This window comes from Bos javanicus, chromosome 29 (assembly GCF_032452875.1).
Source record: "Bos javanicus breed banteng chromosome 29, ARS-OSU_banteng_1.0, whole genome shotgun sequence".
In the NCBI taxonomy this organism is placed as follows: domain Eukaryota; kingdom Metazoa; phylum Chordata; class Mammalia; order Artiodactyla; family Bovidae; genus Bos; species Bos javanicus.
The window spans coordinates 4,895,947-4,923,873 of NC_083896.1; positions in this window are offsets into that span (position 1 = coordinate 4,895,947).

Sequence of the window (27,927 nt, forward strand, 5' to 3'; positions counted from 1 at the left end):
TATATAACCCACAACTCTGAAAAATAGATCAATTTCACAGTACATGTCCATAGAGAGTGGGCAGAGTGTCAGAACAATGGGGAAAAATCTTAACCTTCAGCTCCATCCTCTTTTCTAGTGAGTTTGCATGCACGTGCCTGCTAAGTTGCTTCAGTTGTGTCTGACTCTTGTGACGATATGGGCTCTAGCCCACCAGGTGCCTCTGCCCATGGGATTCTCCAGGCAAGAATAAGGAGTGGGTTGCCACGCCCTCCTCCAGGGGATCTTCCCAACTCAGGGATGGAACCTGAGTCTCCTGTGGCTGCTCCCTTGCACATGGATTCTTTACCACTTTACCACTGAGTCACTGGGGAAGCCCTCTAGTAAGTTTATAGAATATCAAATAAAATCCCATCACATGGGTTAATCAAATGTTTTACTCTTAAATGAAAGTCTAGGAACTTTGCTGGTGGTTCAGTGGTTAAGACTCTGAGCTCCCAGTGCAGAGGACCCGGATTCAATCCATGATCAGGGAACTAAACCTCACATGCTGCAACTATGAGTTTGCATGGCACAACTAAACATCACGCATCCCACTACTCACCTGGTGCAGCCAAATAGATAAATATCAGAAAAAACAAGTCTAATATAGTGGTTTCCAACATTGCTCTTCAACTAGGATGTGATTTTTATCTTGTGACGCATTTTGAAAACGTTGATCTCTCTGTGATGACAATGGTGTGAAAAAAATTTACCTACTCCTTGGGGTTGTAAGTAGGAAATCTGAAAAAACAACAGCAATAGCATTAAAAAGTCATTCCAAATTTTATTTGTAAAGGTGGAATTGTTTAAATATTTTGTAAAACCGCATCTATAGACCAGCCTACAGGAAGGTTTAATTTTCTCCATGGTGTTTGCTCTGGATCTCAGGGGTGGTCCTACTCCTTTCCCTGTCATTTTATATGTGTGTGTTCAGTCGCTCAGTTATGACTGACTCTTTGTGACTCCATGGACTGTAGCCCACCTGGCTCCTCTGTCCATGGAATTTTCCAGGCAAGAATATTGGAGTGAGTTGCCATTTCCCACTCAAGGGGATCTTCCTGCCCCAGGGTTGGAACCCACATCTCCTACATTGACAGCTGGGTGCCACCTGGGAAGCCCAGCATAGAAATTCAGGTTAAAGACCTCAAAACAAATGGTCAGGCTCAGAAACATTCAATCAGGTTGCCTATTTTATTTCTTTTAAACAAAATTAGATATTTACAAGAATATCAACATCATACTTTTTTTAAATTTATTTATTTATTTTTTACTTTATAATATTGTATTTGTGTTTTGTTTTGCTGGAGACAGAGAAGGCAATGGCACCCCACTCCAGTACTCTTGCCTGGAAAATCCCATGGATGGAGGAGTCAGGTGGGCTGCAGTCCATGGGATCACTAAGAGTCAGACACGACTGAGCGACTTCACTTTCACTTTTCACTTTCATGCATTGGAGAAGGAAACGGCAACCCACTCCAGTGTTCTTGCCTGGAGAATCCCAGGGACTGGACAGCCTGGTGGGCTGCCGTCTATGGGGTCACACAGAGTCGGACACGACTGAAGTGACTTAGCAGTAGCAGTAGCAGTTTGCTGGAGAGGGTGTGGAGAAAAGGTAACCCTCTTACATTGTTGGTGGGAATGCAAACTAGTACAGCCACTATGGAGAACAGTGTGTAGATTCCTTAAAAAACTGGAAATAGAACTGCCATACAACCCAGCAATCCCACTGCTGGGCATAGACACCAAGGAAACCAGAATTGAAAGACACGTGTACCCCAATGTTCATCGCAACATCATACTTCTTAAAGCCACAGAAACTTGAGAGCTGAAAGGCACCATGTGCTCAACATGTGCTCAGTTGCTTCAGTAATGACTGCCTGTTTGTGACCCCGTGGACGGTACCTCTCCAGGCTCCTCCATCTGTGGGATTTCCCAGGCAAGAATACTGGAGTGGGTTGCCATGTCCTTCTCCAGGGGATCTTCCCCACCCAGGATCGAACCTGCGTCTCCTGTGGCTCACCCACTGGCAGGCAAATTCTTTACCACTGAGCCACCAGGGAGGCCATGGAGAGTCTCAGAAACTGATGGTGGTACTTGCTTCGGCAGAACATATACTAAAAATTTATAGTAAATGAGACGTCAATGTAAAGTGTAAATCTCAGAAGAATTTCTTTGCCATTGCACAAGTCCCAGTTATCTTCCACAGTACCCTCTTATTGAGCCACTTTTTCCTAAAATAAGTATTAATAATTTCTGTCCTCACTCTTTACTTCAGCACTTCCAGGACTTCTCGTCCTGGAATTTTAGCCTTGCCCATTCCCTCCCCTATGTGGGGTTGAACCATCACAGTGCTGTCAGAGTCAATCTTCCCCTCAATTGGTTGTTCCTGTCAAGCTGTTGTTAGCGGAGTGAGTCTGCTTTTCTCTGTCTCCTCCCTTAATCACTGTGAAATGAAAACAATATGAGACACTTGCTGGTTTCCATTACTCTGCTTTCTTCATTCTGAAACAATGTATTGCTTTTCTGACATATAGAGCTCCCGTGGAAAGCATGTATGCCTATATCTTAAACTTCTTTTGGCCATTTGTTCTTGCTGCTCAGTCATTAAGTTGTGTCTGACTTTCTGTAACCTCATGGACTGCAGCGTATCAGGCTTCCCTTCAGTATCTCCTGGAGTTTGCTCAAATTCATGTCCATTGAGTCAGTGATGCTATCTAACCTATCTTATCCTCTGCCGCCCTCTTTTCCTTTTGCCTTCAATCTTTCCCAACATCAGGATATAAGGCAGTTCAATTCCAAGGCATATATTGACTTAAACTAGTTGTTTATTAACCTCATCTATTTTTGTGGAAGGTTTTATATAATTTAACTGATGTTTAACTCTCCTTTCCCAAATATTGTTTTAATAGGACAAGAATCTTTGGGGGCAATTTTAAATTGATTCAAAATACTTTACATTTTAATAATTAAACAGTACTCTCCACAAAGTGAATTTAGGATCTTGCCCTAGTCTCTGAAGAAAAATCCTCAGAGGAATTTAATTAAAGATAACCTATTTCCCATATATTACATAAAATTTAATTAAAGAATCAATCTCTGCTTTTGACTCAAAGGGATTGGGCCAAAAGAATTAAAAACCCACATATGTTAAAAAAAAAAAAATTCTAAAACGTGATGCTTTGTATTCACCAGAAAACTACATTTTTTTTCTCTCTTTTGATATACGTTATCAAAATAAAACCATTCAGGGCAGTAGAACATTTTCACATTACTATTACAATATCAATACCACGAGGTATTGTTGTTGAGTCCTTTTGTTGTCAGTTTAAATATGAAGAAATTGGGCTTCCCTGGTGGCTAGGTGGTAAAGAATCCGCATGCTAATGCAGGAGACACAGGTGTGATCCCTTATCCAGGAAGATCCCACTTGCTGGGGAGCAGCTAAGTCTGTGCCCCCACACTACTGAGCCTGCGCGCTAGAGGCCGGGAGTACCCACCGAGCTCCACGTGCCCAAGAGCCCGGCTCTGCAGCAGGAGACGCGCCCACAGCGAAAAGCCGCACCCCTGCAGCTCTAGCGCAGCCCCGGCCCATGGCAACAGAGGAAGCTTGCGCAGCAACAAAGACACACCACCGCCAAAAACAAACAAATAGAATGTTTAAAATATACATAAATATGAAGAAATCAAGATCAATTTGTATCGATATGTTGGCTAAAGTCACCAGTACACACAGCAGAACTAGAGATTTCTAACGTAAGACCGGTAATCCTCCCATTACGTCAGTACCCAAGAGTCACCTACGATGAGAAATTGGTCTGTAATATTTGTCCGGATGGGACTCCACAGTATATGAGCCAGCCAACAATATGTAGATTCTCATTCACTGTCATCTGAGTTACAAGTTTAATCATCAGATCTCTTGGTCTGCACCCAAGACAGCTTAACTACCTTGAGCTACTTATTAACTCTACTTCTTTACTCCTCTGCCACGTAAGTTTCTAAATGTTCAAATACTTTTCAGTTTCATCTCCCAATATAACCAGCTTTCTAACTCCTTTGTAAATTAAACCTTCAGATGCTGTATCTCATTCTGTTGCTGCTGCTGCTAAGTCGCTTCAGTCGTGTCGGACTCTGTGCGACCCCATGGACGGCAGCCCACCAGGCTCCCCGTCCCTGGGATTTTCCAGGCAAGAACACTGGAGTGAGTTGCCATTTCCTTCTCCAATGCATGAAAGTGAAAAGTGAGAGTAAAGTCGCTCAGTCGTGTCTGACTCTTTGCGACCCCATGGACTGCAGCCCACCAGGCTCCTCTGTCCATGGAATTTCCAGGTAAGAGTACTGGAGTGGGGTGCCATTGGTAGTTCTCATATCCATGCAGTGTTTCTTTCCAAAGAATATACTATCTGTTGCAGTCTTAACCTGACAATGAACTTGAGTAGGGGGAAAGATGATACTTACTTCTTTAAAATATATACAAATTTCTGCATATTTGAATATGTGCAAGTTCTTAAATTTTAATAATTCTTTGAGGGAAATTTTTTATTTTTCCAAAAAACACTTAATTTCATCTTAGTTGTAAGGCAGTGTTCATCATGGTAGGAATATTGGGGAGCTGGAGAGAAAGAAAACATTGCTCAATGCATATACGAAAGAAAAAGTAAAAGAAAGAAAGGCAGAGGAATACATTTTTCACTTATTGAAAAACATTTTTTGAGCACCTACTGTGTGAGATACCATGTATTACCTTATAGAACACTTAAAAGAATGCAAATTACTTTCAAAAACATTGTCTAATTCAATAATAATTTATTAAAATCTGAATATTTACTAATGAATAAAATCTTTTAATGTTACCTTATTAGAGTTTCTAGATTCACAATTGATACAGGGAAAAAATAAATCTTAACAGATAATGACTAAAGTTTGCAAAAAGTGATTGCTAAAGCTGAGCTCTTGAAACTGAATCCTGGCAAAAAATTCTCAGAGGTATAAGGTACAGCTGTGCATTCAAACCTGAAATCACTACATCAGCTAATTTTAGACTATACTTATCAGTAATAATGGTATGTCATTGTTCTCATTTTTTCATTCTATATTACCCATGATTCCTGCTGTGACAGCTAAATTGTTCTCAAATTTACCATAGTCAAAAAAGTTTAAATTACACATGTGTATGATATTGTTTCTAGAACTTAAGAAAATTGATGATGATGATGATGGAGAGCTTACTCCTGACTTTTGACAAGTTTAGATTGAACTACAGCCAAAAAAGATTTTCAAAGTGTATAATAACAGCGCTTTTTAGATATACAAGGAAACAACTTTTATCACATTTCATGAAGTCCCCATTCACTTGGAATAAACTGGATATTAATTATATGTATATATATTTTATGCTACTATTATATTTATTACTCTTTTGAGACTGTTTTAATGAACATAGCAGAATAGTAACCTAGAAGGCTCAAATTTCCCATCTTATGTTTCATCCAGAGAGGTTAGCCAATACTAGGACTAGTTTCACTCAACTTTGGTTGGTTAATTACTTGTTTTGCTCGCCAGCTGCACACTATTTGAGGGTCATATATGTGAAAATAAGAAAATAAAGACAGGATTGTAGATGAGGTCCAACTGATCATGTTTTTCCCCTGTCCCATGATACCTTTCATTAAAATCTACTTATTTTATTTGGGCTTATTCAATTGGTAAAAAATCAGAAATAATAGCATCTGAGAATTTTACTTACTGTGATTATAAACATATAAAGATTTCCTGTTTAATCTTCCCAATAATCCTTACAAATAGGGAATAGATTTTTTTTCCACATAAAGAAAAGAGTCAAAGAAATTATTTGACAAAAGGATAAAGAGCTCAGTTTCAATATTGAATCTATTTGACTTAAAAATCCATTGTCCTTCCTCACTATTAGTCTAGTTTTGACACAAGAGATCAACCACGAAGGTAGTTCAATAATTCAGATGTGGAAGAAAATGTGGCTAGACTACATGAGTCAAGTTGGAAAGACAAAGAATAAGGGAAGGATGATGGCTCATCCTAAGGGTTTTCTAAGAATATTTCAGCATGACTCAAAGTAAGGTAAGGCTCAATATACCTCAGTGACCCACAGAAGTCTGTAACGCAATTTGATTCAAGAAATATGGTTGCTAATTATTGCCCTAATCCCACTTTCCAATCCAAATTACAGCCTGACATGTACTCAAAAGCTTGTTGCATATAATAAGACTATTTAAATTCCATAGTGGATATTATTGCTTCTTTTTTTGTTCATTTCAAAACAGTGTTTTAAATAAGCCTATAAAAATGTATACACATTATATAATAGGCTTGCAAAATAAGCAAAGTCCACTATTTTATAATTTATATCAGGTATGCTTGAGCAGATTTTCTGAAGTGGAAATTCTTACCTTTTAATTTGTTCTTTTTCTCTCTTATTTATTCTAAACTTATTCTCAATTTCACAAAAACCACTCCTGAATGGTCTATTAAGCCAATAACAATTGATCTTGTAATGGTGTAAGTCATGTACCTGGTACTGTTTTAGTCCCTAGAGAAACAGAAGTGAATAAGACGTGGTGGTTGCCCACTGGAAACTCACAGTCTCTTAGGGAGCCTGGTAAATAAATTCAATACAACGAGGTGAGGTCCTTGTATAGATTCTCAGATGCACAATGAGGGAGAAAGGAGAGAGGAGCCACTTGCTTCTTATTCCTGTAATCTTTGCTTTTAAAGCTAGAATTGGCTTTTGACTCTCATATATTACAACTGCTAAGCTAAACTGACTTTGCACATTAATCTGATCACACCTTCCTAGTTTAAATTATATTAACAGTCTCCCATCGTATAAATTAGAACATCTGACCAAGATAGAAGTCTGTATAAATTCTGATCCTTCACTACCTTTCATTTCTCTTTACACTAAAATAAATACCATCAGTTTTGCCATATCACAAAAATATCTTAAAGGCTATTCCTCTTTCTTCTAGCTAACTCCTAGTTAAATTTTCTGATGACTCTTTTTTACTAATATCCTCTTAATTTTAGCTCAAGATTTGCATTCTCTAGGAATTCTTCCTGACCCTAGAGCATGATTTCAGTGCACATAACTTGTGCTCCCAAAGCAGCATGATTATAAGGCTAACACTAAATTGTTGAATTAGTTTTCTATGCTGCATAGTAAATTACCACAAACTTAGCAGTTTAAAACAATTTAAAACAATTTCACATTTATCTAACATTTCCTGTGGATTAGGATTCTGGGCACAGCTAAGTTGCAGGAATACAATCAAGATGTCAGTAGTCAGTAAGTACTGGGTTCTCACTGGGAAGCTCAATGGGGACTTCAAATGCTTACATCTATACTTCAGGCAAAAATGATACCTTTTAAGTGATCAGAGAGTTTACATTCTGAACTTGCTTTTACAGTACAATAAAGAGGTTCAAGTTTGAAATGTAGTTACAGGGAGATAATGTCAGTAGAGTAGATGCAGTCAACACAAGTAATTAATTGATTTGGCCTAAAAATGTGTACAATAGTAGCTATGACATCAGCTGACTTAAATCTACACCCAGGAAGCAGGACTGAATACCTTGGCTCCAGGGATTTCATTCACAGCTGGCGAGACCACTTGAAAAACTTTCATAGAGCTGAATGCATCAAATCATTGACTATAATTCATGATAGATACACTAGGTTCTCTCCTCTCATGACTGACCCAATGGATGCAGCCACGACACAGCAGTGATGCCACCATTTCTTCAGGTGAAGCTCATACAGGCACGTAGCACAAAGTAGTCCGGGACCAAGTAAGTACCCTGTGATGCACATGTGCAGTGCTGTAAATGATCTCAGCTGTTACATAGCCATTATTTACAGAACGTGGGGTAAGAGCATCTGAACACGCCATCTTATCTACAGTTGTTCTTTCTCTACAGGTGGCTGCTGCTGCTGCTAAGTCGCTTCAGTCGTGTTCGATTCTGTGTGACCCCATAGACAGCAGCCCACCAAGCTCCCCAATCCCTGGGATTCTCCAGGCAAGAACACCAGAGTGGGTTGCCATTTCCTTCTCCAATGCATGAAAGTGAAAAGTCAAAGTGAAGTCGCTCAGTCGTGTCCGACTCTTTGCGATCCCATGGACTGCAGCCTACCAGGCTCCTCCGTCCATGGGATTTTCCAGGCAAGAGTACTGGAGTGGGGTGCCATTGCCTTCTCTGCTACAGGCGGCTAGGAGCCATCTTTTGTCCTTCAAAATTCTCTATCAAGGTAACTAACTCATAAATGGGAATATCTAGCCATGGTGACAGGCATAATAATGAGGAATAAGAGGGTGGATGGAGGTAATAATGCATTCTTCCTGGCTAGTCATAAGTCATTAGTTGATAACTATTGATTGAGTATGTCAATGGTAAAAAATGATTAAAAAAAAAAAAGTTGTTCAATGTGTTCAGAAAGAATTACTCTGCTCTCTGCCTACAACATAGCATCAAAAAAAAAAAAAATCTTTTCATAAACAATAGTAATAATACCATGCATTTACTGAACAATTACTGGACATACTTAAGAGTTAATCAGACATTATCTACTTTAGTTCTCCTTACTAATTATAAGGTATTTTTTACTGCAAATTTACAGATTAAGTATAATGATTATTATGGCATTTTTTGCTCACCAGCCTACCTCCTCCATTCCTCAGATTGACAGCAGCCACTGGAACACAACTTTCATTCCTAGTGTGACCTCATGGATCAATTGAACCTTGTTCTCAAATAATTGTGAATTATTGTGATTATGATTTTGACTTGTTTGGTGGTTAGCTGGCGGATTCACTCTGAGATTTGCCTTTATTTGCAACCCCCTGGAACTCTGTCATTGCTAGAATGGCCTCTTGGTAAGAACTTTTCAAAAATATTTAAAAGTGTGTATTATTACAGCCACCTGTGGCAAGGCAGAGACGATAGGGCAAGATATTCTGAGACAGAACTAAAAGACTGAGGAAAATTAGGCTAAGGAAGAAGACACACAGGGAAATGAGGGATTTCCGCATCTACTAAGGAATCAGAGAGCAACATCATGCTCAGGGATGAATATAGGCCCATAAAAGCCCTCAAGGGATCTTGGACTCAACTTCTGGCTGATATATTAGCACTGAATAAGCAGAAGAAAAAGGCTGAGGCAGGGTTATAACTGTCCTGGCTAAGCATTGGAGTGCTATAACTCAGAACCAATCTACAAAGAATGAGAGGAGTTTTTGCTTTATTTGTTTTACTTTTTGGCTTCAGGAGTTTAAAGAAATCTCTGTCCAGTCATTGGCTGACTGCTAAGCTAATGGATTGGAGACTCCATAACATCATGACAGGAAATACTGTCTTGCAAACAGTTTGGAAAAGTCACTGAAAATCTGGATGACTGCAGACAGAAAGAGCAACAGAGCAAACTTGCTGGGAGTAGGTGGAGGAGGGAAGATCTGAATTTTAGTTATTACATTGTAATATTCAAATTCTCCAGTTTTTAAACAAAATAATTATGAGACAAGGACAACAGAGCTCATTAACAAGAATCAAAGAAATTTCAGAAACCATTCTCAAGGAAGCAGAGACATTGAAGTTGCAACTGTCTTAAATATGCTCAAAGAGCTAAAGAAAACCATGGACAAAAATCAAAGGAAAATAGGAAAACTATTACAGAATATACTCATCTTTATCACTAATAGAGAACGTCAATTTGTTGTGTAGTCACTAAGAATCAGTTCTGTGATTCCATGGAACATAGCCTGCCAGGCTCCTCTGTCCATGAGGTTTCCCAGTCAAGAATACTGACGTGGATTGCCATTTCCTTGTCCAAGGGATCTTCCCAACCCAAGGATCAAACCCAGGTCAACTACATTGGCAGGAGAATTCTTTACTATTGAGCCACCAGAGAGGAATATCAGTGAAGACGTACAAATTATAAAAAAGAACCAAATAAATATGCTAGAGTTGAGACACACAAAACTGAAATGAAAATCTCATTACAAGAGCCCAATAATAGATTTGGGCAGGCAAAAGAATCAACAAACTTGAGGATAGGTCAACTGAAACTATCTAGGCTGAGGAGAAGAAAGATAAAAGAATGAAGACAAATGGATAGTTAAAAGCAAATGGGAATAAAATCAAAATGATACACTAGAAAAAGTCAGTTAGAAAAACAAAAAGCATTAATGAAAATTCAGGAACAAAAAACATATAAGAAAGCAAATAGAAAAATGGCAGAAGTCCTCTCTTATTAGTAATTACTATAAGTATACATTGAAGTACAATTCAATGCACTAAAAAGCAGAATAGTCCTGTTGTTAAATATTTTCTCTGAAGATATTCAAATATCCAACAAGCTCATGAAAAGAGGCCCAACATCCTTAGTCATTCGGAGAAGGTAATGGCACCCCACTCCAGTACTCTTGCCTGGAGAATCCCAAGGACAGGGGAGCCTGGTGGGCTACGGTCTATGGGGTCACATAGAGCCAGATATGATTGAAGTGACTTGGCAGCAGCAGCAGCAGCATCCTTAGTCATTAAGCAAATGCAAATCAAAACCATAATAAGATACCACTTCACACCCAGTAGAACAACTACGAAAACATGGGAAATAGCAAGCATTAGTGAGAATGCAGAAAAACTGGAACTTTTCTTATTACTGGTGGGAATGTAAAGTTATGCAGCTATTGCAGAAAACACTTTAGTCATTCCTGTTTAAACAAAGAATTACCTTGTGTTCCAGCAATTTCACTTCTGAGTGTGTACCCAAGAGAAATGAAAACAGGTGTTCAAACAAAAACTTGGATATGAATGTTCATAGCAGCACTATAGCCAAATCAAGGAAATGACCCAAAGGTCCATCAACTGATTAATGAATATGCCAAACATGGGATATTTGGATAATGGAATATCACTCAGCCATAAAAAAGAATGAAATACTGATACATATTACAGAATGAATGAACCTTGTAAACATTAGGCTAAGTGAAAGAAACCAGATGAAAAAGCCAACACGTGTGATTCCATTTATATAAATATTAACAATAAGCAAATCCATAGAGACAGGAAGCAGATTAGTGGTCGCAAAGGCTTGGAGGTAGAAGGTATTGAAGAGGAGTGCTAAATATATGTGAAGTTTCCTATTGGAGCGATGAAAAAATACTCTGGAATTAAATAGTAGTGATAGTTGTACAACTTTGTAAATGTACTGTCACTAAAGTTGAATTACATCATATTTTAACACCCTAAAAAATTTGAAACAAGTTAAAAGAAAGAGCAATATAAACAATTTGATAGTTTCTTAGAGGAAGACAGCATGGAGATATTACAGACTCAGAAAAATAATACAAAATCAAGCCTTATTACTTATTAGTTGCTACCATTTATTAATAAATATTTTATGGAGATTAAGTAAAACAAAAATATATGAAAATTTACCAATGTAGAACTTGACCCATGGAAAGGTGTCTATACCTATGGATTGAATCTAAACTTCTTTAAAGATGTTTTGATGTTACTGCTTCAGGGGCATTTTTGTATAATTATCCTGTATTGTTAAATAACTGTATAATTATCCAGTTATTTAACAGAGCTGTTATAGATGTACTGGGTCCAGAGTCAGACTGGTATTGCCCAAGTTTAAATCTGGGTTCTTTTATTCAGTAACCTTCAGACATTTGCTTTACCTCTCTCTGCCTCAGTTTTCTCATTTCTAAAATGGGGATAAGCACAGCATTTTACCTTCAAAGGAATGAAAATTATAGTAGTATATGTTTGACAAAGTTGTCACACAATACTAGGCTCTAAAATCAGCCCTCAAGAGATGTTCTTCTTATCACCATCATCATCATTATTACAAAGATTGACTTTTCTACTGTTAAGTCCCACTCCTTATTCATAAGAAGAAAAAAATAGTTCACACTTTAAAACATTTTGTATTGAAATATAGTTGATCCACAATGCTGTGTTGGTTTCAAGTGTACAGCAGAGTGATTCAGTTATGTGTGTGTGTGTATACATATATATCTTCTTTTTTTAGATAATTTTCTATTATATATTACTAGAAGATATTGAATATAGTTCCCTGTGCTATACTGTCAATCTTGTTGTTTTTACTTATATATAGTAGTGTGTATCTGTTAAACCCAAGCTTCTAGTTTATCCTTCCCCACCCCCTCTTTCCCTTTGGGTAGCCATGAGATTGTGGTCTGTGTCCGTAATTCACACTTTGAATGGGAAGGTAGATTATCTCAATGAAACCATTTGTTTCCTGATTCCAAGTAGGAAATGTTCCTTCCAACTGGTTTCTGTACTTTCTGTTTTGCTTCCTGAAACCTATATCCTCACCCTAACCGAATTCTCCAGTCCAGTGGTGTAGCCTGTCCAGATATTTATTTCTATTGTTCTTTAGGACAATATCCATAATTGCTCTTTCTTGGGTTCATGAACCAATGACCCTTGCATTACCTCCATTTTGTCTGGGACAAATTCATAAATTGCTGCTTTTTTAGGAGAAAAGATAAGACATGCTGAACCACCAGGTCTTTCAGTCCTGAAATTAACTCTATGGTTTTATTTAAAAAAAAATTTTGGTGAATTCAAAATTTTCTAGTTGTAAAAACAATGAAAGTGATAACTCATATCCAGAATAGTCTATTTATCTCATCACGACCATCTAGGTGTCACGAACTAGACCATGAATCAGAACAATTTGTTCCACAAAGGTAGGAGTACAAATCCTCAGGTTGTCAAAAAGCAATTTCTCAATAGGCCAACTGAGAAGATAATTCAATAAAGCTTAGAAACTTGTTGAAATCTGTCCCCTTGCTACACTCCTTGCTGAGAAATATATTTAGAAGATTCTAAGAAAACAAAAAGCTTGTCAGAACATACCCAGGGAAAAAACATAACAGAAGTATAAAATATTAGCATGCTCCAAACACATAAGTTTGAATATTCAGTAGTTAACAAACATATTCTTGAATTTTACTCTAAGCAGTGATGAAAAGCTCAAAACTGTTTACAATTGTTTAAAAAAAATAGGAACATAAGAATAAAACACAAAGTCATATGAGGAAAACACACATAAAAATCTGCCACATATTTCCTCAGAGTACCACCTAAAGTGGCTGATAATTTAAGAAAATTGTATGCCCTTAATTCTCCAGTGGCTCAGATGGTAAAGAATCTGCTTGTAACACAAAAGTCAGTCCCTGGATGGGGAAGATCCTCTGGAGAAGAAAATAGCTACCCATTCCACTATTCTTGCCTGAAGAATTCTGTGGACAAAGGAGCGTGGTAGGCTACAGTCCATGGGGTCGCAAAGAGCTGGATACAACTGAGTGACTAACACCTTCATTTTCAAAAATATTCAGAGGATGAGATAGAGGAATCTAGAGCCTATTATACAGAGTGAAGTAAGTCAGAAAGAGAAAGATAATATCGTATGCTAAGGCATATATATATATGGAATCTAGAAAAGTGGTACTGAAGAATTTATTTGGAGGGCAGCGATGGAGAAAAAGACAGAGAATAGACTTATGCACATGGGGAGAGGGGAGGAGAGGGTGAGATATATGTTGAGAGTAACATGGAAACTTACATTACCATATGTAAAATAGATAGCCAACAGGAATTTGCTGTGTGTCTCAGGAAATTCAAACACGGGCTCTATATCAACCTAAAGGGGTGGGATGGGGGGGACATGGGAGGGAGGTTCAAAAGAGAGGGGATATATGTATACCTATGGCTGATTCATGTTGAGGTTTGACAGAAAACAACAAAATTTTGTAAAGCAATTATCCTTTAATTGAAAAATAAATAAATTTTTACAATACTCAGAGGAAAGCAAAATAAAAGAATAATGAAATACCATTTTCAATGATAATTGCAATCTATGATTCTTAAGTGATACTATGGGGAATTTCCAAATATACAAAATAGATAAAATACCATGAACTTCAATATAGTCATTATCCAGCTTCACCAATTATCAACTCATGCACGTTTCGTTTCATCTCTCCTCCTGTCATCTTTTCACACTCATATTTAACTGAAGCAAATTCTAGCCTTCAAGTCATTTCATTAAAAGCACATATTTTTTTATGTATCTCAAGTATATGGTGTTGGGGGAAGTACACCCTGAGTTCACCTCCTCCCATGCACACACCAAAATTGCAACTATTTACACAGCAAGTATCAATAAGAATGACTGGATAACTGGCAGAAAAGATTTTGCATAACTAAAGACATAAAGATAGAGGGAAGGAGTCACAATTTTCCATAGATTGGGGTACTTTCATAATGACAAACACTAAATCGGTTAGAAGCCACTGCGCAACATATAAACAGGAATTTCTGGATACTTTGGGTTGTACAGTCATCTTAATATGGGTAGCATTACAAAATTGTATACACACACACTCATATATTCCTCCCTTGCTGTCTGTGGGGGCCTGGTTCCAAGACCCACCGTGGATACCAAAATCCATATATGCTCAAGTTCCATAGTCATCCCACTGTAGCTCCAAATCCTCAGATTCAACCAAAATGGATCATGTGGTACTGTGTTTATTTATTGAAAAAAATCCACATACAAGTGGACACGTGCCATTCTGATCAAGGGTTAGCTGTGTATATACATGTGTGTACAATTTTTTTCTTGCCTTTTCATTGAGCATTAATATGTGAAAAACCTGTCAGTTCAGTTCAGTTGCTGAGTCGTGTCTGACTCTGTGACCCCATGGATTGCAAAATGACAGGCTCCCCTGTCCATCACCAATTCCTACAGTTTACTCAAACTCATGTCCATCGAGTTGGTGATGCCATCTAACCATCTCATCCTCTGTCGTCCCCTTCTCCTCCCACCTTCAGTCTTTCCCAGCATCAGGGTCTTTTCAAATAAGTCAGTTCTTCCCATCAGGTGGCTGAAGTATTGGAGCCCCAGCTTCCGCATCAGTCCTTCCAATGAATATTTAGGACTGATTTCCTTTAGGATGGACTGGTTGGATCTCCTTGCAGTCCAAGGGACTCTCAAGAGTCTTCTCCAACACCATAGTTCAAAACCATCAATTATTTGCACTCAGCTTTCTTTTTAGTCCAACTCTCACATCCATACATGACTACTGGAAAAACCATACCTTTGACTAGATGGACCTTTGCTCGCAAAGGAATGTCTCTGCTTCTTAATATGCTGTCTAGGTTGGTCATAACATTTCTTCCAAGGAGCAAGTATCTTTTTGTTTCATGGCTGCAGTCACCATCTGCAGTGATTTTGGAGCCCAAAAATAGTCTGTCACTGTTTCCACTATTTCCCCATCTATTTACCATGAAGTGATGGGACTAGATGCCATGATCTTAGTTTTCTGAGTGTTGAGCTTTAAGCTAACTTAACAAACCTTCAGTTTGTTGGGATAGAAAAGACATAGAGGAAGGAACCAGGAAAACATGGGTTCAGAAATGCAGTCTTACTCCTCTCATTTCTCAAAGAAAAGGAGCATGGGGAATAGTTTGTTCAAAGCCTTTCTGATCCTGTTAGGAGACCAATTGATTCAAGCACGCAATACTGGGCTCTTAAAAGATTAATAGAGATTGTTTATTTGTGACTACGGATCAAAAAAATGACAAGGCATAGCCCTGTTGCATGCTACCCTAAACATTTGCTCTTGGGCTCAGCTCATGTTGCTTTCAGATGTGAGCATTCATCTGGATGAATGTGGACAGTAAGAATGCAGTATTAGTGACTGCTTCTGAACCATCCATGGCTTCAGTACTGCTGGCATCAAATGCTAAATGCTGTCTTTATCTTCTTTTTTGTTGTTGTTTATTTAGTTTCAAATGTGAATTACAGAACACAAACAAAAATTCATGCTGAGCAAAAACATGTAGAACAAATAATCACCACAAATTAAACATCCATGTACACACCTCCTTGGACAAGAAACAGAGATCTTCTGACTTCAGAACTCCCCTCTTTTGAATCCAAATTACTACCCCTTGTATCTCCATAGGTCATAATTATCTTATCTTTTATAGCAAATCACTCTCTTTTTTTTTTATATAATGTTACTGCTTTCCCTTTTACATTTACATGTAAACTCCCTTTGGAATATAGGGAGGGATGACAACAGATTCTGTTACAAGAGGTATGAAATATATATATATATATTTTACTTTTATTTGGAAACAATCTTAAGTAGTAATAAAAAGTTTCATATATACCTCATTCACATTCTCCCCATGTTAATATTCTACCACATTAGTTTTTTCAGGAGAGAAAGTACGAAAAATAGAGAGAGAGATACCCAAAGTAAGAAACCTTGAGTCCAAGCTGTAGACATCATGCCCTTTCTCCCTACATATTTTAATTGCAAAATACATTATTTTATATAACCACTGAACATCAAGTTAGTACAGTGTAATTGATATAGTTCAATATTCCACCCTACAGATAGTATTCAATTTTTGACAATTAACCCATTAATTTCCTTTATATAAAAAATAGTATTGCATTTAATGGTTATAGATCCTTAGTCTCCTTATAGCTGGAAACATACTTCGGTCACTTTTTGTCTTTCATGACCTTGATATTTTTGAAGAGATAAACACAGTTCATAGAATGTTCCCTAATTTAGGTCTGTCTATAATTTTCTCATGATTAGATTCATTTTATGCATTTTTAGCAGGAATACCAACCATGGAAGTGATGTTGTGCCTTAACCGCACATGTCGGGGGCGTGTGTTACACTATCTGTCCCATGGCTGGTGATGTTACATTCGGTCACTTGGTCAAGGTGACATTGGTCAAGTTTTCCCATCATAACAATATGTCTCTTTTTCTTTTTTTAATTAATATATATCCTGTCAGAAGGTGCTTTTGAAATTACTTGGATATATTTTTTCTCATCAAACTCTCACTTTCTAGTTTTAGCAAGTACTTGCCCAGTATTGCAATAGTGGTTGCCAATCCTGATGGTTTTTTGTCCCATCATTTCTTCTGCAATTAATAATTTGCATTCTATTGTAAGGAGAATATTTCTTTCTCTACATTTAATTTAGTTATTCATTTATTTATATTAATATAGACTTATACTATTTTTATTCTGAGTAATGACCCACTAATATACCTATTTCTTTTGATCTTGATTTGATCAATGGTGGCCCTTGAAGTCTGGCTTCTGTGCTTTTTGACATGCTTCCATAATTTTAAATGCCTCCTTGTTTTCTGATAAAGCAAGATGTTCTACATTCATCATGCACTCTGCCAGGCCTAGCCCTGGAGTCAGCCTTGTTTCCAATGAGCTTGGATGTCCTATGTGAGAGAATGGAATTTAGAATTTTATATTGTTCTCTCTCTCTTTATCATTCTATCTACCTAACAATCTAAGCATGAATTCATATGGATACTTAAATTTTCAATTAGCTGTCACAAATCTAGAAAGATTTGTTCTAGACTTTGCATATTTCTAATCCCCTTTTCTAACAGTGAAAAATCCGGTTCCTTCTACATAAGAATCTATGTTCCACCTTAGAGTACATATTTAATTTGAGAATCCCTAACCCATATCTCTATTTAAAAATTTGATGTTGTTTACAGTTTGATTCTTTTTCTTTTTTAGCTCAATGGTACATAGTAAAAATATTTGCTCTAGTGTTACTTGGGCAAGTCTTTCCTTCATCCTTTACAGATGTGACTAATTTATACATTTGAAACGCAATCTGATTCATCTGTTTCTGTTTGTAATCCCTTGTTGATTTAATTTCTTAAAAAAAAAAATGACTTGGCTCTAATAGTCAAAATTGTACAAAAAGTCTCACTCAGAGGAGTGAGGGAGCACTCCTCCTCTGCTCTGTTCCTCTGGGCGATCTTATTCCTACACACCTTCTATGGACAACTAACAGCATGTTTGTGACTTACTGTTTCTGATTTGTTTTGGGGTTTTTTCTGTTGGGGAGGGTTGCAAAAGTGAATAGATATGGTATATTTCCTTATTCTTACCATTTTACTTACACTTTTCTTCCTTATTTGACAACTTATTTTGAAAATTCTATCCATTGGTACATTTTCTCACTGTCTAATTTTCATTGTGATTTTATTTAACCTTCAGTGTTAGCCTTTTATCACAGTTTCAAAATGTTGGGGATTCAGGATTTATTTTCTAATTAGCTTTTTGGTGCTTGATTTCTAGATTAATTACATAATAGTTAGAGGATATATGGAACTTCCCTGATGACTCAGTGGTAAAGAATCTGCCTGCAATGCAGGATACCCAGGTTCGATCTCTGGGTTGGAAAGAGTCCCTGGAGGAAGGCATGGCAACCCACTGTAGTACTCTTGTCTGGAGAATTCCATCAACAGAGGAGCCTGGCAGGCTGCAGTCCATGGGGTCACACCGGTCGGACATAACTGAAACGACTAAGCAGCAGCAGCAGCAGAGGATATACATTCTGTGGGCTTTTAATCTTCTGAAATTTGTTAAAACTTTGTTTTGTTGTAAAGTATGTATGGCCGATTTTGGAAAGGTTCTGTGTGTACCCACATATAATGTGAATACTATAGCTGTTGGGCACAGTAGTAAATTTGGCAATGTATGAGGATTAAACTAGTAGGTAAATTAGTTAAATTAGTAGGTAAAAAACCCAGGTCTACAGGAAGTATAAGGAGGGTTCGCAATCCCAGATCACAGACCAGTACTGGCCTGTGGCCTGACAGTACCTGGCCTCGCGGCTGGAGATAAGCCGTGGTCAAGCAAGCGAAACTTTCTCTGTATCTACAGCGGCTCCGCACCGCTCACGTGGCTGCCTGAACGCCAGCTCCTGTCGGATCAGCCATGGCATTAGGTGGTCAGAAGAGTGCCAACTCTACCGTGAACTGCAAACGCAGGGGATCTAGGTTGTGTGCTGCTTAAGAGAATCTAACGCCTGAAGATCTGAGGCGGAAGAGGGGTAGTGACGCCGGCGTTGGGGAGGGATTGCCCCTCTCCTCCATCACCGCAGATGGACTCTAGCTACAGGACCACAAGCTCGGGGCTCCCACTGATTCTGCACCATCGTGAGCTGTATAAATCATTTCATCACATGTCACAATGCAACAGTGATAGAAATAAGGTGCACAAAAATGCAATGCCCTTGAATCATCCTGACACCGTCAGCCCCCCATCCCCAGTCCATAGGAAAATTGTCCTGGTCCCTGGCACTGAAAAGGTTGGGACTGCTGGGGCAAAAGACCAGGGGGAGGAAGCAACAATGCAGTCATAGTTTGCTTAGAAAAAGAGTGGCAAATTAAAAACCAAACTTAAAGCATGCAGAGATTTATTATATAGAAAACTGTGGCCACCTCTTCATCCCTAGTAAGATACACCTCAGGAAATCGGCTTAAATTGCATTAGAAAGGATTTAAGTCCCATACAAGAAGTGTTAGACTTGAGAGTGGAAGAAGACAAATGATTCTTAAGGGAAATGTGGTCACCCCACTCTTAGCAAAAGATTCTACATCTCAAAATATCCATGATCCCTCTGAATTAAAAAAAAAATCCGCTTTGGGGGCTCTGAGAGTATGCACGTAGAGGGTGGTCTACTAAACAAATGCTTTCTTGATAAAGGATATGCCAAAACCACCTCCAGGCAAAGGAAAGAATTTCCTGAGAAGATGTAAGCACTACTTTGGGTAATTTTAAAAAGCGCTCATATCCCTTTCACAGTAGATTTTTAAGAGTAGTATATTTTTTTCTGTCTGAAATGATTTACTCAACCCTCCTTAGAGAAACATCAATCGCTGTGATGAAGACAGTTTTCTCAATAAGTCTTATGTAAAAAAATTTACCATCATTTTACATAGGAAAAACTTCAAGACTCGACATTATTCTACGTATATGCAGTGGAGCCAACACTCAGTACCAGGAATTGCGGAAGCCAGTGCTAAAACCACACTGTGAAGCAAACTGCAAGGCTTGGCTTGGTCACCATCAGAGGGTCAGTTATCCAACAACACAGAGTAAATAACCAGTTGTGATACATCAAAGAACCTGAACTCGACATAGAGAACTTGAAGATGCAGAGTGGGAAGGAGAGGGTGGGGCAAAGTAAGAGAGGAGAACTGATATATACAGTACTATGTGCAAAATAGATAGCTAATGGGAAGCTGCTATATAGCACAGGGAGCTCAGCTCAGTGCTCTGTGATGACCCCATTCCTCTGGGACGGAGGTTCAAGAGGAAGGAGATATATGTACACATATAGCTGGTTCACTTTGTTGTACAGCAGAAACTAACACAACATTGTAAAGCAATTATACTTCAATAAAAACAAAACAAAAAGAGCACCAAACAATTTTACAGGCTTCCCAGGTGGTTCTAGTGGTAAAGAACCTGCCTGCCAATGCAGGAGATATAAGAGATGTGGTTTGATCCCTAAGTCAGGAAGATTCCTCTGGAGGAGGGAACGGCACCCACTCCAGTATTCTTGCCTGGAGAATCCCATGGACAGAGGAGCCTGGCGGGCTACAGTCCATGGGGTTGCACAGAGTCGGACACGACTGAAGCCACTTTAGCGTGCATGCAAGCAGTTTTACAGATTGAAAATAAATGATGAATTCCCACAGAATAAGAGAAAAAGAAACTGATTCATAAATAATCCAGTCAATTCTCTCAAAATTTAGTAGGAACCTCTGAGATACTAAACATCATTCAATCTTTTTTTTTTCATTTCTTCAACAAATATTTGTGGAGCAACTATGATGTACCAGTCCCTCTTGTAGGTGCTGGGGACACAGCAGGGCTGAAGTAGACAAGATGGTTATCTTCATACATTTTATACTCTAGAGAGTGTAACTAAGTAATAGGAAGCAACAATAATTATTATCAATATATATTGGGTGCTTATATGTCCCAAACACTGTCTTAATAGTGTATTATTTTCATAGTAACTCAAAAAGTTACAGTCTTTACAAAGACCGCAGAGAAGGAAAATATACGACAGGGAGGTTAAATAATTCGGTCTAGGGAAGACAACTAAAAAGTGCAAAACCGGTGCCTGGGTCCAGAGTCCCTATCTCTTAATCATTATTTCAGTTAATCTGGAATTATATGTTTTTCTAAAGATTCAGCTGATACTTGTCTCTTCATGAAAAACAAAGAAACTAAAATTTAACAGGGCAAAAAAAAAAGAAAGAAAACCAATACTTTGGAAGAGTAGCAGATGAAGGTGATATTAGTTTTCAATTGTTTTATCAAGAAACGCTTCTGATAAAATTACCTGTATGCTGAGAAATAAAAGACAAGGGAGACCATGGGAAGACCTTCCTGAAGAGGGTTCAAGGCAGGAGGAAGAGCAAATGTTAACAGCTTGAGGTGAGAGGAAGTTGGGTTCATGCAGAAAAATTAAAAGCCAGAGTGGCAGAAGTAGAGTTATACCCGAGAATGTGATGAAATGATGCCAGAAAATACAAGTGGCTGAATCATGTCAAACTAAAGAAATGACTGTTTAATTTATTCTAATTAGGGTGCCAAACCATGAGAGAGTTTTAAGCAGAAGGAGGGTAGGGGGAAAAGTGTCCAATTAAAACTTAAAAAAAAATAGCATAAGTTGCTTTATGGAAATAAATACTGTGAAGAATGAAAATCAGAGCAAAAAAACAGGTAGGAAGCAAATCAAGTTATCTAGATCAGAGGTGATGGTAACACAGACCACAGTCTAACTAAACCATAATCACAGTGTGCAGAGTTAGAGAGATATATTTTGAGGTAAATATTTATCACTATGAGAAGCCAATGCCCTGTCAAGTGTCTCTCCTAAACTTAGGAAAGTACTTTATCAAATATCCAGCTTCAGCTCATCTTTCCAACATTACCTCATGTTGAAAGGGAAACCCTTGTGGAGATTAAAGTGGTTCTTGGATACAATTTTTTAAAAAAAAATCAGATATAATTTTTTATATATTTATTAAAAATCCCAAGATATAAATGTTTATGTAAATTATGCTTAAAATAATTTAAATTTTCACATTATATATGTATATGTGCATGTTTGTGCTACAAAGAAACACAAAATTTACAAAAATTGTGTAGTTTAAGGTAGTGGAATAAACATGATATTTTTTTCCTCAGCCCCAAAAGTCTTGTAAAAATATTGTATCTTTTTCATTCAAAAACACAGTTATAATAGATATTCCCTTTGACATTATATTTTTAAGATTAATAAGAGTTTAAATGCTAATAGCTAGAGAGAAATCTTTCTAAAGAGTACTTTCTCTTGGACACATGAGCATAAGACTGGTTTTGGTAACTCATGGATGCTTATGCAGAAAATGGCTTTCTTTACAGACTAAGAAAGAAAAGAGAGAAACAAAGAGAGAGAAAAAAGAGAGAGAGAGGGAAAATAAGAAGGAAGAGGAGGAGGAGGAAGTGAGTGAGAGACAAAAGGAAGAAAGGAAGCTCTACGTTCATGCACATTTCTCTTTGCACTTTCAGGACATGATTATGACACAGGGCTTCCAAGGTGGCCCCAGTATTAAAGAACCCTCCTGCCAGTGCAAAAGACATGGGTTCAGTCCCTGGGTTGGGAAGATCCCTGGACCAGAACGTGGCAACCCACTCCAGTATTCTTGCCTGGAGAATCCCATGGACAGAGGAGCCTGGCGGGCTACAGTCCATGGGGTCACACAGAGTCAGAAACAACTGAAGCAACTTAGCACACACACACATCACCCATGAATAATAATTCTGAGATGACTTCTTTATAAGCACTACAGAATTCTTATAAACTTTTGCAAAATGTATATACAAAGTAAAATTCAATTAAAATGTACCCCAGTCCTGCATACAGAGGAATACCACTCTTTCCTCTTTTTATGTGGTACCAACTATTAACATTCTTAAGACATTATAGGAAATGTAATTTAAAAAAAAAGAAACTGATGACCTGGCTTTACAGGTAGTCAAGTCTCATAAACACACTCAACATGGTAGATATAGCCATGCCTATATTAATGATGAACCTCAAGCCCGGAGAATTGCTTTTCTGAAGGCACACAGCTGGTAAGTAACAGAATCAGAACTACAATGTTGATTTGTAAACTGAATCCAGTTCTCTTTCCATGATGGCATGATAGCACAGCTACCTCTAAAACAGCAAGCACCGGAAGCATGGAGGATTCATAAAAACTGATAATACAAACTATAAGGCAAAAAAGATAGCTACTGTTGGCAAAAATTTTAAATAGAATATTTTAAAAATATGCCTACTGTTCTTAGAAATATAAGAGATAGAAGAAAAGTGGGAAAGATTCAAAATCGAGTGGGCATAGTTTTTTTCACAGTAACTGAAAACCTACTATGCACCATTCATGGAACTCAGGAATTGAATATAGTTACTATTTTTCCTTTATGTTATATAAAACCATTCACAAATTACACAAGAACATCAGAGCACTTGGGAAGAACTAAGTGCTATATGAAATAAATTGAACTTGTCATGACATTTATAAACCCAATGAGATGGTTCTATACTAAGAAAATGGGATGAAACATTTAATCAGAATTTTAATAGGAAAAAGCCTACAAGTTTTATACCCATGAAGTATAATCAACATTAAATAAAAACTTCTGCTTTCAATAGGAGAAAAATGTGTTTTGGCCAAATGTGTTAACTTTACAGGCTAAAACTCAGTTACAAATAACATTACAGATAAACAGCTATTTGTGAGCTTTTGTTTTCTATTGGTCAAATTCAATTGATTTAAAATTAAACATTTATTTAATATCTGTTCGTTTCTTCCATTTTATAAGACATAGAGTATTTGTAACTATTTAAGTATTTGTAGTTGTTTGTTTTAATTCTGTTTTATTCACTAGTCAGGTAAATCCTAAAGGGTAGGGACTGTGTTTATCTCATTCATTACTGTCCCCATCAAAGGAATGGATACATTATTACATTATAATTTGATGAATTTGTACTGATTGTGTGAACTAGGTACCATAGCAGCAAAGAAAATAAAAGCAGAAAAGATGTATCTCAATTCATCACTCTAGATTTTGATTACCTCTTTCTTTGTTTGTCTCCCTCATTGCTAATTATTATAGAAATGCAAATTGAAATGACAATGAGATACCATCTCACACCAGTAAGAATCGGCCATCATCAAAAAATCTACAAAGAATAAACACTGCAGAGGGTGTGGAGAAAAGGGAACCCTCCTACACTGTTGGTGGGAATGTAAATTCGTATAGCCACTATGGAGAATAGTACAAAGGTTCCCTAAAAAGCTAAAAACAAAGCTACCATAGGATACAACAGTGCCATTCCTGGGCATATATGGGCATAACCTGAAGAAAACATGGTTTCAAAGGATACACGTACCCCAACGTTCACAATAGCCAGGCATGGATGTTCACTGACAGATGAATGGAAAAGAAGATGTGGTACATGTATAGAATGGAATATTACTTAGCCACTAAAAAGAATGAAATAATGTCAGCAACATGAGTGGAACTGGATGTCATCATACTGAGTGACGCAAGTCCAACAGAGAAAGACAAGTATCATATGACATTGCTTATATGTAGAATCTAAAAATAATTATACAAATGAACTTATTTACAAAACAGAAACAGACCCACAGACTTAGAGAACAAACCAAAGGGGAAGAGTTGGGGGGCTAGGAATAGCCTGGGAACTTGGAATTGATGTGTGCACACCACTATATTTAAAATAGATAACCAACAAGGACATACTGCATAGCACTGGAAACTCTGCTCAATATTCTGTAATAACATAAATAGGGAAAGAATTTGAAAAAGAATAAAAACATATATATGTGTGTGTGTGTATGTGTGTGTAACTGGATCACCTTACTGTAAACCTGAAACTAACATAATAGTGTTAATCAACTGATCTAATATGAAATGAAACCTTTAAAAATAAAAATAACATAAAGTAAAATAAAATTTTCTCATGGGCATTGACTAAGTTTTATTCACTCTGTCCCAGATTATTAACTTTGAATGATAAATGGGCACTCACTAAATATTTATTGAAAAAAATTGAACTGGGTAGGAAATAAAAGAGTACAGTTGCACAGGAAAGAGCAGATGCAGCAAGGGCCATATATCCTAGTTTGATAAGTAGATAATAAACATAAGAGAGAAGAGCCACACAGGATACATGTTTCTGAGGATATGACATTTAGCTCCAGATGTTAACACTTTTGAGACACTGTACATCAAGGCATAAAATAGGTCTTTTTTTAAGTCAAAACAAGTCACTAAAATAGTTATTAAAGAAAAATAGACACTATGTAATATGATCTGGAAAAAGAAAAGATTTAGAAATTTATTAAATGAGGTAGAGTAAGTAATTCAAGAAGCTTATTGTTATGGTAATTACCTCTCCAGATTTCCTGAAACACTATCTCATATAGTGTTTCATATAGTTTCTCCACTACCCTTACTATTAAATATTCTACAAATTCTAACACTGAAGTAACCAAAATACTTTCACTGCCTACCACTGATATAGGAAAAGGAAAAAAGAACAAAAACAGCAACAAACCTTGAGAGCATATATCCCACTTGAGGAGCTTTGCAATGATAAGTTCAGTTACTCAGTCGTGTCCGACTCTTTGTGATCCCATGGACTGCAGCACACCAGGCTTCCCTGCCCATCACCAACTCCTGGGGTTTATTCAAACTCATGTCCATCGAGTCCGTGATGCCATCCAACCATCTCATCCTCTGTCGTCCCCTTCTTCTCCTGCCTTCAATCTTTCCCAGCATCAGGGTCTTTTCCAATGAGTCAGTTCTTGACATCATTGGAGTTTCAGCTTCAGCATCAGTCCTTCCAATGAATATTCAGGAATGATTTCCTTTAGGATGAATTGGTTGGAGCTCCTCACAGTCTAAGGGACTCAAGAGTCTTCTCCAACACCACAGTTCAAAAGCATCAATTCTTCTGTGCTCAGCTTTCTTTATAGTCCAACTCTCCCATCCATGAACTACTACTGCAAAAACCATAGTTTTGATTAGATGGACCTTTGTTGGCAAAGTAATGTCTCTTCTTTTTAATATGCTGTCTAGGCTGGTCATAACTTTTCTTCCAAAGAACAAGTGTCTTTTAATTTCATGGCTGCAGTCACCATCTGCAGTGATTTTGAAGCCCCAAAAATAAAGTCTGTCATTGTTTCCCCATGTATTTGCCATGAAGTGATGGAACCAGATGCCATGATCTTAGTTTTCTGAATATTGAGTTTTAAGCCAGTTCTTTCACTCTCCTTTTTCACTTTCATCAAGAGGCTCTTTAGTTCTTCATTGCTTTCTGCCATAATGGTAGTGTCATCTGCACATCTGAGGTTATTGATATTTCTCCCAGCTATCTTGATTCCAGCTTGTGCTTCATCCAGTCCAGCATTTCTCATGATGTACTCTGCATATAAGTTAAATAAGCAGGAGAAATTTAAGTTAAATAATGATAAACACAGCTCTAAATATCTGGGCTACCTAGCTTAGAATTAATCAGATTAGTTCAGTGACAAAATCTGCAGTTTTCTTCATTATATTAAAATCTATGTTAAGACTTCTTATTCCATCATCTCTAACATGTTAGGCTATTAACAGCAGATAGAGTTCTCCTTATAAGAAGAAAAATTGCAAACCGTGAGGTGATAGATGTTAAACTTATTGTGGTAATTATTTTGCAATATAAACATATATCAAATCATTATGCTGTACACTTTATTTATTTATTTTTTTTATTCTGTACACTTTAAACTAATACAATGTTATATGGCAAATATATCTCCTTAAAACTGGAGGAAAAGTAATACTTTAAAGAAGAAAAAACATTCTTACAATCCTAAATCAAGGCACATCTTATACTAAAAATTAACATGTGGTAGGCATTTTGTCAGGGAGAAGGCAATGGCACCCCACTACAGTACCCTTGCCTGGAAAATCCCATGGACCGAGGAGCCTGGTAGGCTGCAGTCCATGGGGTCGCTAAGAGTCACACATGACTGAGCGACTTCACTTTCACTTTTCACTTTCATGCACTGGAGAAGGAAATGACAACCCACTCCAGTGTTCTTGCCTGGAGAATCCCAGGGACAGGGGAGCCTGGTGGGCTGCCATCTGTGGGGTCGCACAGAGTTGGACATGACTGAAGCGACTTAGCAGCAGCAGCAGCAGGCATTTTGTCAAAGTTGCTGCATTTAATTCCCAGAAAAGTTTAGAAAAAAGATATTATTTCCATTTTATAGCTCAAGAATATGAGCTACAGTGGCATCACATAGGAAATAAGAACCAGTGCTAAGGTTTGTGTCAGATCGACCCAAATTCAAAGTCAGTGTTCTTCACACTATCACACCAATTCTTCTCATACGGCATTTCATAATCCATTATAAAATGGTATTTACCTCCATTGTTGGAGGGCTCTTCCAAAATAAGGCAGTTTAAAAAGTAAAAGAATTGGACAGCTGGGACAAAGTTGAGCTTCCTTTTTGGCATCTCAGATGATGAGCTCATCCCTGCAGAGTAGTTGATTAAACGTATCCCAAAATCTTAAGGACCCATAACTGACTTGCTATCCCAAGCCTTAATATCTGACCACAATTGAAATTCAGCATTCAGAAAGTTTGCAAACAAGACCTTTCTTGGAGTCCATTGTCAGGAAAAATTAAAACGCTATTAATAATACTCACATGTGGAATCTCAACTGTCTCCTTTCCCTAGATGGCATCATTTATTATCCATGTAGAGATACCAGGATTGAGAGATCTCAGGGACTGCAGTGAGGGGAAAGGAATAAAAAGCTTTTTTCCAATCATGATATTGGATGTCTTAAGACAGTATCACAACGGTTACCATAAGAGAGAATTTATTTTTGGTATTT